Genomic DNA, 13,288 nt, shown 5'->3' with positions numbered 1-13,288 from the left:
AATTGCCATTCAATGATATGTAAATGAGAAAAGAGCTTAAGTGTGTTTACGCCTGATCTGAAGTATGATCACATCTCTTGCACATTTATCCACTCTCTGACGAGTATTGACGCCATGACTAAAGTCGGTAGTGAGGACATAAATACATTTATAATAACGCGTTATGTCCTGGAACACCGGGACATATGGGATCCAATGTTAACGAGGTGAAAGCTTACAATGTCGTAATACAAAATGTCGACATAATATGCTTATTTTTTATACTTATTTAGTTTATTGTATGACGTTCAATAAATAAATAAATTTGTTTGTTTGTTTATTTCATATATATAAAGCCATAATATGTAATCCGTCGTTGTGTACAATTCCTAGGAAATAAGTACAATCCCTAACATAGATCGAAATATCTAATTTATCTTGTATTATGAACATTTCCGCGGAAAGCTATTCATATTCTAAATAACAATTGGAAAAGTATTATATCCTTCAAAATGGCGTCCGAGGAACATGACTGACTGATATAAAATGCACTCAAGGTTAAACTAGTGGGTATAACAAGTTGAAGTCTTATGGAATATGACCTATATGAGTAAAAAATCGATTTTTTTTCTAACAATTTATTCTAATCCTTGAGAGGCTTCGATTGCGATTGAAATATGGATACTGGTATATAGGCGACGTAGATTACCAAAAAAAGTTTAATAGTCAAGAAAATTCCAATCCCATCAGGTGAACAGGTACTCAATAAGATTCATTATATAAAAAGTATTAATGGCCAATAAAACAGCCATTGTTCTCGCATTAAATCGATACGAAATCAATAAATATTTACGGCTGTCCGAAACAAACGCGTTCGTCCGCCACTACAGCTGCCATTGTTACCGGCGATCGTTCATAAATATTATTTATTATACTCCAATTTGTACCTACATACCAATTCTGATACTATCAAAAAAATTATCTACTCGGGCGATTTATTTATACGCGTATGTTTATTTTTAAGTTTGTATACTATATAAACAATGTTCGTGTTTATTCAATGTACGTTTCCATCTTTACCTGAAAGCAATTACATAAATATATGTTGAGATGGCGAGATACCGTGCGAAACTTGTGGCAAATTGCGATTTCTGCTTCAACAACTTTTATTACTTTCCTCATTGGAAAAAAGTTGGTGACGCACAGTTAGTTTAAGACAATTATTAATGTCTACCGAACTGATTTCTTTCCCTTAAATATGAAAAGAGGTTTTACATATTAGGTATAGTGTTCTTGAAGTGAAGTGAAGACATTTTATATATAATGTATGCAATGTATATAATAAGTGTTACAATTGTTTTCAGATTATAAAACAAAAGGCAGATGGAGCGCGCGGAACATCTTAGTGAAACCAAAAGCGAATTCAAAATCAAATAAACAAAAAAATATATATTTATAATAGTTCTACCAGTGAAACCAACTTTGTATATAAATTATATGTATTGCTCATTGTAAAGTGAACTTTAAGTTAAAACTGTAAGGTTCTTTATGAGTAATAAAGTTCTATAACCCGAATAAATACTAATTGAATTGACGGAACTTTTGACGTATTCATAAAAAGACGCGTCCTATTGCACTATCCGGATTTTGATTTTGATTTTGATCCGAGCAATTGTTTTTTTGTAATACCGTTCGCCGATAACACTGAAGCTGAAACGTGTTATCAATTAAAATGTGTGTACAATTCACATTTTTTTTATATATTCCTCGTGACGCTTTTCCCTTCCATCGAGTTTCAAACCACAATTATTCTAAAAAAAGTTTCACTTCAAATATAAGTGAGAAAAAGGTACTAAGCTGATTAAAGTCTTTGTTTATTACTAAAAAGTTTTTAATAATTCCACACATTGACTTATCTGCCTCATCAGTCTAGCTAAATTCAAAAAATGTACGCGAAGACTCTTTGGTCGGATTTATCTTTACACAAACGTCTTTGCATTATTATAACCTGCCAAGTACGATATACCAATACGACTGATATCGGGCATACGTTTTAACGCGTCTTGACATTTTGTTAAACAATAAAACTAGGCAATTATTCAAGTTATTTTTATAGATCTAATTCGTACTATCGCTCGTAGACATGGTCACAGTTATAACAATTAACCATTCGTTAGATCGCTGATGCAGCGCTACACTAAGACATTATACCCCTTGTTGCCAGTGTAACTACAGAGTTACACTGGCTTAGATTGGATGGCTTCGGTTTGGCGGTAGATTATGTAACTAGTTGCTGATTTGCGATGTTATTGTTGTTGAATATTTTTATGTTTAATTTTTTTTTATATATATATGTTATATATATTGGACAACATCACATACATTACTCTGATCCCAATGTAAGTAGCTAAAGCACTTGTGTTATGGAAAATCAGAAGTAACAACGGTACCACAAACATCCAGACCCAAGACAACATAGAAAACTAACGAACTTTTTCTACATCGACTCGGCCGAGAATCGAACTCGAGACCTCGGAGTGGCGTACCCATGAAAACCGGTGTACACACTACTCGACCACGGAGGTCGTCAATTTTCAATTTTACTATATCAGAAGCGAATATGATAACGAAACAACAATCTCAATATCAGCAAAAGTATATTTGACGAATAGCAATCAAGGATGATCGATTCTATTTACTCTTACCGAGAGTTTAACAATAATAACAAACTTATCGAGATCTTGAAGATATATTAATGCATGAGGATAATTTGAACATATTTATTTATTATTGGCCCAATGATCAGTTGCGGGTCCCAGCCCGGGCGAATATCACTAAATTTTCTCATTCGTAATTTTTGTTTTAATTTATCTCGCGTCCCACGTATTTAAATTATGTGATATGTATCATAAAATTACATAACATTAACAGCCTGTAAATGTCCCACTACTGAGCTAAGGCCTCCTCTCCCTTTGAGGAGAAGGTTTGGAGCATATTCCACCATGTTGCTTTCGTTGAAATTAGAGACATGCAGGTTTCTTCACGATATTTTCCTCCACCCCCGAGCACGAGATGAATTATAAACACAATTTAAGCACACGAAAATTCAGTGGTGCTTTCCTGGGATGAACTCGAAACCATCAGTTAAGATGTACGCGTTCTAAACACTGGGCCATCTCGGCTCTATCTATAATTTGACCCCAATAGCTTTCGACAAATCAAAACCATCGGGCCTGTAGACCCTGAGATTAAAGCATTAAAACAAACTGTTGAGATTTGTTATCTTAGTATTGATTTATTCACTTTCAAGAAATAAGGTATTACTCTTAATTATATGAAAGACAAATATCTTTAAACATTTCTATAAAAACTTATATTCCATACTGAACAAAAATGAATTTGGTACCAATTTAATTTGATTTATTGTGAAACTTAAGAATACCAATTTGCCCTCCAGATGTCTTCTGAACTTGACCCGCATTTAGAGTCAGGGTAAGACGTCCTATTTCACTCTCTCTATCAGACATCCACATAAGTGAGAAAGGGAAGGATATATGTACCCGCCAGTAACGTGATATAGACGCAATCTAAAATGTTCAAATATCAATATATTAATGTGACGTATACTTTGTTCGTTTTTATTGTGTTATCTTATAAAGGTGAGGAATGAAACTTATATTACTCAGTTTCGACTAATACAGCTAAAGTATTTTATAGAATATACTCTACTGCTACCACAACAGCTACACTGTTAAGCGAATATAGTGTATAATAATAATTAATAATCTTCCCTTGGTGGTAGGGCTTGGTGCAAGCTTGTCTGGGTACCACCCACTCGTTTGATATTCTACCACCAAACTGCATTATTTAGTTTTTTTGTGTTCCGGTTCGAAGGATGTGTGAGCCAGTACAGGCATTAGGGACATAACATCTTAGCTCCCGAAATTGGTGGCGCATTTGTGTTATTTAAGGATTGTTTATAAATTCTTACAGCGCCCAAGTCTATGGGCGATGGGGACCACTCACCACCAGTTCGTCTATTTACCCGTCCGCCTATCTATAATATAAATAAACCATTAATAATTTTGATCAATATAAAAAGGCCCGACGATAAATAAAGATTCGTGGACGGATTTTATTTCATTTGTCAAAGTAGTAGAATTAATGTGTCATGTCAATTTTTATTTATAGTTGTATTAATGGTCCAGTGGCTATGGTATAACAGTGCCGTTTCTGAGAATCCGAGGATTCATAGATAACAGTTGTTAGTGTAAAATGAAAGTTGACTGTTATAATCTATGCTTCGCAAAGCGCGTAAAATCATTGGTCAATGTTTGCGTACACTTGTGCACACTTGTGCACAGTCACATTTTTCACACTGGTGTATACGGATATGGATCCCTGAGATTGGAAAAAGTCAGACGAAATTTAATTAATCAATACACTTTCTCGTTAAAGTACTTGTAAAATTACATAAATATCTATTCGATAATAGAATGCAGTCATAATTTTAGTTTACATTACAAAGATTTTACCTTTAATTTGAACTCATTTTATACAATCGATTAACGTGTGCCATATTTTATTGAATAAACTGTCCGGAAATTGTACAAGGGACGGAACACACCTGGGAGATAAGTGATGACCGCGACGCGGATTCAAGGTAACAAAGGCACTTCACACAAGTGTAGCCATTGGCTTTACGGATAATTTCACACCACAGCGTCTTATTGGTTAGTTAGATTCTCATACATGGATATAATAAAAGAACAATACAGATTTGTTTGTAACTATAAAATATAGTAATAAAGTATACGTTCCACGCAGGGTGCAGACACCAGCGGCGGAAAGAGGCAAGACGGGATAAGAGAGCCTTACAGTTTGCCGTCACGGCATACGAACCGATTTTACCCCCGAGACGCTACAATGCAAAACACTCAATAAATCATTCTTCGGGCAAGGTATCCGCTTCTATAATAAAATACGGCAGACATTTTTAACTTTGCCGTTTCATAGATTCAAGTCAATTGTAAAAAATTCATTGGTAAAGAAAGCATATTATTCGATACAAGAGTATATTGATGATAAAAAAGCGTGGAGTTAATGCTTGTTGACTTCCAGGCAGGAAACATAACATACATATATAATTGTATTTAACTAACATGACTGTATTTTTAGATATTGAAAAAGAGTAACTACTGAGTTTCTTGCCGGTTCTTCTCGGTAGAATTTACATTCCGAACCGGTGGTAGCTTTACTTTAAATAGTTTGTTAAATAACGATTTAAAAGTGCTTGTAAAAGCCTACTTGAATAAAGTATATTTTGATTTTGATTTTTTGACATAAAAATTAAACATTTGTCATTTATTGAGTTCAGTTAATATTCAATGATTTTCATAATGGATAAATAATGATTTAATTAACATACCGAATACATATGTAATAATAACGTTCATCGAATAAAAGTAACTACTGAGTTTCTCGCAGATACTTCTTGGTGGAATCTGTAGATATAATGTAACTTATATCGTAGTAATATGAATAGCAACCTTCTTACGATCTCTAATATGTTTAAAATTTATATATATCTTACATACCGACGTTCATTCGAAATTTCAACCAAACGTTTTATAAAATAAAATATGAATGAATGAAATGCAACCATAACCTTTATTTAATTTCTAGTAAACAGAACCGATTTCGATATAACCGTATTTCAATCCAATTACATGTTGATACAGAAAATAAAAAATCGATAACTCGTCTCGGCATTAACGGCGACGCAATACGCGAATACGAAAATAAGTACCGTAATGTAATTTATTATTACACACAACATATATATTTTTGATTACTATATAATATACTTTTATTCGAACGGATTTTCATACACAAAATATAAGAACAAGTATATACTCGTATACCAAAACCGGTATTAACATCCATCTAATATTTCGTTGATATACGTGATCGCTCTTCGCTGATCTTCGTTGATCGACGTTGATATTCGTTGAGGCTACGGTTCTATAAACTGCCGACGAGAAAAGAACCGCACGTCTGCGTTGATGACTCAAAGGTCCAAGTAAAGCCTCAAGGTCAGATAGGTGGAATAGACAGGCTCACTTTTGACCGTATTCGCTGCTTCGAAGAGCGCTTCAAACGCCCAGGATTGAAAACATAGCGGGTGCTATGAATAGACAGCTAACAAATATATTTCTAAGCCGTACAATCGTTGCTACATTTGGCTTCAAGTCAAGCGTCTCCTACTGCAGAACTCAACTTCAGGATTTGCGACAAAGAGTAGCTATCCACATAGTGCAGGAATATCGCATGATATTATATGAGGTAACAATCTTAGCCCATTTAAATCTCTTGGAAAAATGGCAAATATCGGCATGAAATATTACATGCAGACTCTCGTCCTTCGCCTGAACGCCCAAAAGCGCGCCCTCTTCTAGTGTACTCAAGACATCGATGCGGCGGGAACACTGAGTGTTAGCGTCGTGGCGCGACCGTCATACGTTTAAACTATACAATAGCAACTAAAACAAAATATAAGTAAACAAATGCAAATGACAATCATAACGTCTCGGCAAACTGTGTAGATTTTCTAACTCGTTTAGTCACTGCTGCAGCATTTTTCTGTAGTATTTCTTTTAAATGAGTTTGTCTGTTAGCTCGGCTCGATAACGTTACCGGGCGAATAGTAGGACTCAAACTAAGGGGGGGGGCGAAATAAATGTGGAGTATCGTGACTAGCATTATATATCTCAACTCCATTTTTCAGTCAAATCAGTCGTGTTGTAAGTGAACGCAAGGTGACGTGTGACCGTATTCATAAATGTTTCTTTACGTTTTCGCATTTAATTTGCATATATCAATTGTGATTGATTTTTTGTAGATGTATTATTAAAGATTCACTATTTTTGTGCCTTAGACCGCTGAAACGAAAATACTTTAAAAAAAAAGATTATAAAATTAATAATGAAAAAAGATAGATATATACATATAGACTTTAATATCGAGTCTCTCAAACTTACTCAACTCAAATTTACTCCACTAGTTGGAGGCGTGTGTCGAGCGATGGCAAGGATGGCGTGTCTCGTTAGCAACAGAATACTTTGCATTTACAAGTATGCATTCAAATCGACTATATGATACGTGATACGGTCTTATGAAAAGATATTGCAACTGTAACATATTGTTAAAAGGAAAAATATATGAAATTATTTACTCAATTGTGCCCTTATATGATAAGACCGGTTCGTTGTTTCCAGGTCCCGATGTCTTGAGTTCAAAACCTAGATCGGACCGATAAAAAATTATTGGGGATTTCATTCGAAAAATTCTCAGTATAAGCCCTGAGTATAAGTTGGATGTCTGTACAATCCCATGCCTCAGAAAGCACGAAAAGCCTTTGGTACTGCGCTTGGAGTCAATCACGACATCATCATCATTATCAACAACAATGATAACATACAACTTTCTCTCTGCTTGGATAAGACTATTTTAAAGGAGAAGAGTTGGATTTTATTCAACCAATGCTGGTTGGTCGATACACGACTGCAATTTTTCATCCAAACCATCCAAGTTTTCTCAGTTCTATTATAACAGACAGCTTCAGAAGACAAAACTAATTCGAATACTTCGAATCCCAAAAATTTCATGCTAATTTAGCTCATTAGCAGAAGACGAAATATCGATTTATATATTTTTAGCATCAAATATAACATATATCCATACAAACTTTCACCCCCTATTTAACTCCGTATGAAGACAAAATTTTGGAATTTCTTAGTCCTTAGTCCGTAGTCCTTACGTTCCATATGGAATTCCTGTGCAAAATATCATCTAGTCAGACCTGACTTAGGCTGTACAATGTTTGTCAATCAGTCAAACTTGTTTAAAGGAGGCAAATGACCTATTTAAAAAACGTCACATGAGACATTTAATTAATTTACCTGAAATAAGAATGTGAACGGAAAACTTATCCAATATATGTGATTATATATAATGTAATTATCTGGCTTTCCCGAAAGGCTTACAAATTAGTGAAACTGCGAGTGTATTTCAAGTTTCGCTTAACAATAGGTTAAACGTCAACTTCAAATGGGTTCCGTAAACTTGTACGTTTAATATTGTTTCCAACTTTGTTTTGCATTCCATATATACCTCATACCGGTTCGTACCGGTTAACGGCGGATAAACTGAGTCATTACTTTATCCACAGTTATTCACTTTGTACGTCTACTATTTATAGACTGAATTGTTTTAGTGTTCTAATAGCTAGCTCATTGGAGTGCTGATACCGCGGTCTCGAGTTCAAATATCTAGACGAGCCTACCAAAAGCTCTAGTACACAAACTTGAATTGAATTTAAATGAATTAAAATGGTAAATAGGAGCCTATGACCTCCACGGGGCTTAAATTATCTCGATACTAAATTTTATCGAAATCGATACAGCTATTTAAACGCGAAGAAGTGACTGACAGATTTATTTTCGCATTTATAACATTAGTATAGATGGTCGGATTAATATATTCATGTTTGTACTAGAAACGGCTTGGAGATCATTACATGCCATAAATGTATTAGAAAATAATTAGTTTTATAATATTCTACACACAAAGGTTCCTTAACATATTTATTTAACAATTAAACGTTTCTGAACGTTCTCTGAGTTATTTTTGTAAAAGCGTACACTTTATCCCGTAAGAGAATTATCAACCCCGCGTTGTCAGGAAACAGACGTAGCTAGCTCATGCTTGTTGTTCTTAGTAATAGAATTTCTTTCCCAATTCTTTGACGACCTCCGTGGTCGAGTAGTGTGTACACCGGTTTTCATGGGTACGCCACTCCGAGGTCCCGGGTTCGACCCCGGCCGAGTCGATGTAGAAAAAGTTCATTAGTTTTCTATGTTGTCTTGGGTCTGGGTGTTTGTGGTACCGTCGTTACTTCTGATTTCCATAACACAAGTGCTTTAGCTACTTACATTGGGATCAGAGTAATGTATGTGATGTTGTCCAATATTTATTTATTTATTTAACTCTTACAAAAATCTCTTATGGTTTTACGAACATAATTATGTAACATTTATAAGAATATATTCAGAAGCAATTGTTAATATTTTTATTTATTTCGTTAAGAAAGTGGGATATATCAAATATTGAAATTCAAAAACTAAAAGTATCTTAAAAATATTATACGTCTCGCGTAGGTCGTATAAAATTTTTTTTTAAATAGTTTGATCGAACGTCTTTACGTCTATTTGTAATATTGAAAGTTAAATGTTAATATTCTTCAATTTGCAACAAAATAAAATATTATATATTATTAATAATTCTCTTTACGTATTTTTATAATATTATAATTCGTAAGAGTACAGAATTTAATTTTGATTTCAGTGTTAAATAAATAATGATGAACTTACTTTTTAATAAATAATGATGAATGTTCGTGTGTTTTTCGGCAAAACTATGTTTCTAAAAGCGCCACGATTGAAAGGTGAATTTGTATTAAGCTCGACGAAATATGCCGAAATTTTTGATACTCCGATTAGTTTTCTAGATATCAATACTCTAATCTTTATTTTTATCCCTACTATTCGTCTTGTCTTGTCGAAATCTATGCAGGTGTCGTAGGAACCTTACAATGAAAAATTTGTCCTCAATACGTTCCTTAACTATTCATCTGATGGTGATGATAAAATATTAAAATCTAAAATCTAAATCTAGAAATCTGTACAATAGCAAAAGCCCTTTGTTTGAAAAATCTTTGTTTGTCCTTCAAAATCAACGTTATAGATTCGATCCGCTCACAGCCGGAAAGGGTAGCCACTGTTTTGACTTGCACACCATTTATTTTATTTTATTTTATATATTGTATCTAATTTTTATTTTTTTTAATTAAATTTACATGACTCACGTCACCTTACATACGTTTAGCAAAAATCTTCAAAATTTTAAATCAATCGAATGTTGAGTAGCTTAATTAAAATTTAAATAATAATTTAAAAAAAAAAATAGTTAAAAGTAAACAAACTTAATTTACACAAATTTAATTTTTGCCATATACCATCACGGCATTCGAGTCGTTCCAACCCGATTCCCGATAGAAGTTATAATTTAAAAATGCCAATAATGTAATTAAATATTAGTAAGGTATGCCTACTGAAAAATACGTTTATTACTTAATATCGACTTAAATGTTATCCGGCACGTCAAAAAGATTCCCCAAGATACTTAATGTCTGTTTCAAAAGTTAATTATCTTGAACTTTTGTTACCATTTTCCTCATTATCCACCTAATTCATTTAAAAAAAAAAACAAACAAAAGATAAAAAAAGATGTCCAAGTAAATTGATTTTAAGCTAATTTAATAATGATTTAAAAGTTTCCTTTAATCAATACGGACTCTACGTTGACCTATCAGAAATTAATCACGGATATAGTTAGCTCTTGACTTTGCTTTGAGAACAAAATTGAGTTCGGGAGACAACTTAGGCGAGCAATAAAAATACGCGTGTTGAACGGTTATCTATTATCTTCTTAATAAATAAAAATGAATGTTAGTCCTTTGTGGATTCCTAAATTAATCATAAAATTAAGATTAAATAGTGTTAAGATGCGTACGCAAGAATAGGCCTTGGTCTAAAATAAAAATATTTTTTTTTGTTTTTTAATATATTTGTCCTCCAATATAAACCTTTTTATGTAGACCCTTTATTCGAGCCGTACGAAGTTGGGACGCGCTAATCATACATAAATTTAAAACTCCGGGCCGTATATCAAAATGCACTTACTACATGCGCGCACACATCATTATCATTTTATTGTAATCAATGTCTGGTCACTAACTATGTCTCTTTTGCTACTTTTTAAAAATCGAATATACATAAATTCCAAGCCAATTCATTTCAGAGACGTACCATAAAGTAACTCAAGCTGTAGAGGCATCCCATTTATATTTATTTAAACAATGATATAAAAAACAAATCCGTCGACCTATTGGTCTTATTCGATGTAAATCTAAAGTAAATAGTACTAATCGAGATAATGAAACGATGATCTCAAACAAGCATATGTTTATCTAGTAATTAAGGGAATTGAATTATTGATCAGCTTTTATGTTCTGAACTCATATAACTTGGGTAAAAACATTTTCTTGTATATAGCCCGCACTTGGCCATTAAATTTCAGAACGTGATAAACGACATTGACTTTAATAATTACAACAATTATAAGACACATGTATCGATTATGGGCATTGGCCAACATTACCATTTTCAATATGGCGAAACGTGACACATATACGAAGAGAGATATAAAGCTTTAGAGAATTGTTTAAGAAAGTAATTCAACGAATATGATTTTTGAAAATAGAACCCTCGTATTTGTAATAAGAACAACGCAGTAACGTATTTTTTTTATTTGTAAAATAAAATAACTAAATGATTATGTTCTAAAATTAATTGAAACAACTTCTAAGAATATTTTTCTTTTGTATTCAACATATTATAATAGACTGAGTTCTAGTAAGATTAAGTGAACGTACGTAGTACTTGGAAGAAAAATGAGATATTTAAATCATATGATTTATAGTAAAGCAAAATGAATAATTATTCTTAAAAAGGTATATAAAGATTAACAAGTTTTATTGGCTATATAAATTATGTAAAAATTAAAACATTCAAAATTTAAACACTGCTCAAAATTTTACAATTAAATAAAACTGTTTTCAAATAAAAATAGTTATGTAAATTATATTACTTTCCCACGCCTAAATAAACAAACCGAACTAAAATATCAAACCGCATAACCAATACGAAATAAAAACAACTGACACTAACTGACTAGCAAATTAAATATGTATATACACACAAGTTTTGGTTTATAATATAAAATATACAATAAACTGCTCAATGAATTGAAAATTAACTAAAACTCGTCTTTTACACTTGGCAATCGCTTGAAGTGTGCACAAAATATGTACATACATGTATACAAAAAGTATAAAAATTATAAGGATTTTATGACTTGGGCCGCGTAAAAATAACGCAGAAAAAAACCTACATAAAGAAGATAACGGCGGCGTAGCAACGCACTAATAGCACCCAAAATATTATTATCTCAAATATTTCGTAGATAAACACTCACCAATGCTAAATCGACCGTAGCCGATAACGCGTCCCGTAGCGCATAACGCGCTTATACGTATGACACACAAATATTATTTCATATTATTAATATCGTAGTTAATAAATATTTCGTAACAAAACTTACCCGAAATGTAGCGATCGTAGCGCTCACACCGTAGGTGCGGGCGCGGCGGGCGCCGGGCCCGGCCGCTGTGGCAGACGTCCGCTGGCTCGCGCGTAGGCGGCCGTCTGACGCGCCCCCCTGCCTCTGCCACCGGCGTGGTGCAGCGCACACTACTAGTGAAGCTTCGCTTTCGCTTTCTTTCACTTTTCTAGATTTTTTCTTACAACCAGAAGAGATGCCTGCACTTCTGAAAAATTTATATCATTTTAAATAAGAAAAACTCCCTTTTGTATTCATATTCCTACACGTCTTGGGAAATAAAGAGGAAGTTAAAAAAACATCTCTTGGTTTGCTAATACAATGCAAACTATAAACGGTAAATGCCTAATGAATTGGAATTCATTATAACCCTACAAAATAAATTGAAATAATTATATGTAAGGACATATATCTACCAATTATTTATAAAAGCAAATTATTCATTTATAACCTGAAAGCGAGAAATATACTTTCGCTGTGTAAAAATCCTTAAAAGAGCTCGCGGCTTTCATCGAGCACGTAGAAAGCGACCGAAGGCTTTCCAGTCTGATGGAGACGACGCGATTTTGTTATACATTAATCGTTAAACAAGACGATGTTAAAAAAAAACCATCAAAAACAATCAATGTACTAAAAAAATATTATGCTAACATCATTTTTTCGTCGTTTTACAAAATGTTGTCTTTTCCTAATTATGTTGTGATGCTTTTAAATAAGCGATATCGTCTCCCTTTTAATGTCTTTTCATAGATTCAATCTTGAAATACTAAATTGAATTTACTTAAACGTAAATTAAAGCGACAGCTACGTAATGTCTCCTTGGCAAATGGTTTTGATGTTAATTTAAAATGTAGCAGAGAATTGAAAGTGTCATTTCTATGAAATATTTGGAATGGCATATCAGATAACTAAAACTCTATAACATAACAGTAAATTTGTATTTTTTATATGATTTGATTTGATTTAGATTAAGTAAATATATTCATACAATATTTCGTATTACACACTA

At 33.1% G+C, this 13,288-nt stretch overlaps 1 protein-coding gene across 1 annotated transcript in view; it reads right to left on the bottom strand.

Moving 5' to 3' along the window:
* Window positions 1-12,347, bottom strand: part of LOC113394092 (atrial natriuretic peptide-converting enzyme) — a 127,420-nt gene extending 115,073 nt beyond the window's left edge. The window contains exon 1 of the mRNA XM_064216876.1: window positions 12,262-12,347. The gene's annotated coding sequence lies outside the window, so the exon portion shown is untranslated. The remainder of the gene's footprint in view (window positions 1-12,261) is intronic.
* Window positions 12,348-13,288: the final 941 nt, after the last annotated feature.

Source organism: Vanessa tameamea, chromosome 2 (assembly GCF_037043105.1).
Source record: "Vanessa tameamea isolate UH-Manoa-2023 chromosome 2, ilVanTame1 primary haplotype, whole genome shotgun sequence".
Classification (NCBI taxonomy): Eukaryota; Metazoa; Arthropoda; class Insecta; order Lepidoptera; family Nymphalidae; genus Vanessa; species Vanessa tameamea.
Note: the sequence above shows the minus strand (reverse complement) of the source record. Positions and strands in the feature narration are given on the sequence as shown.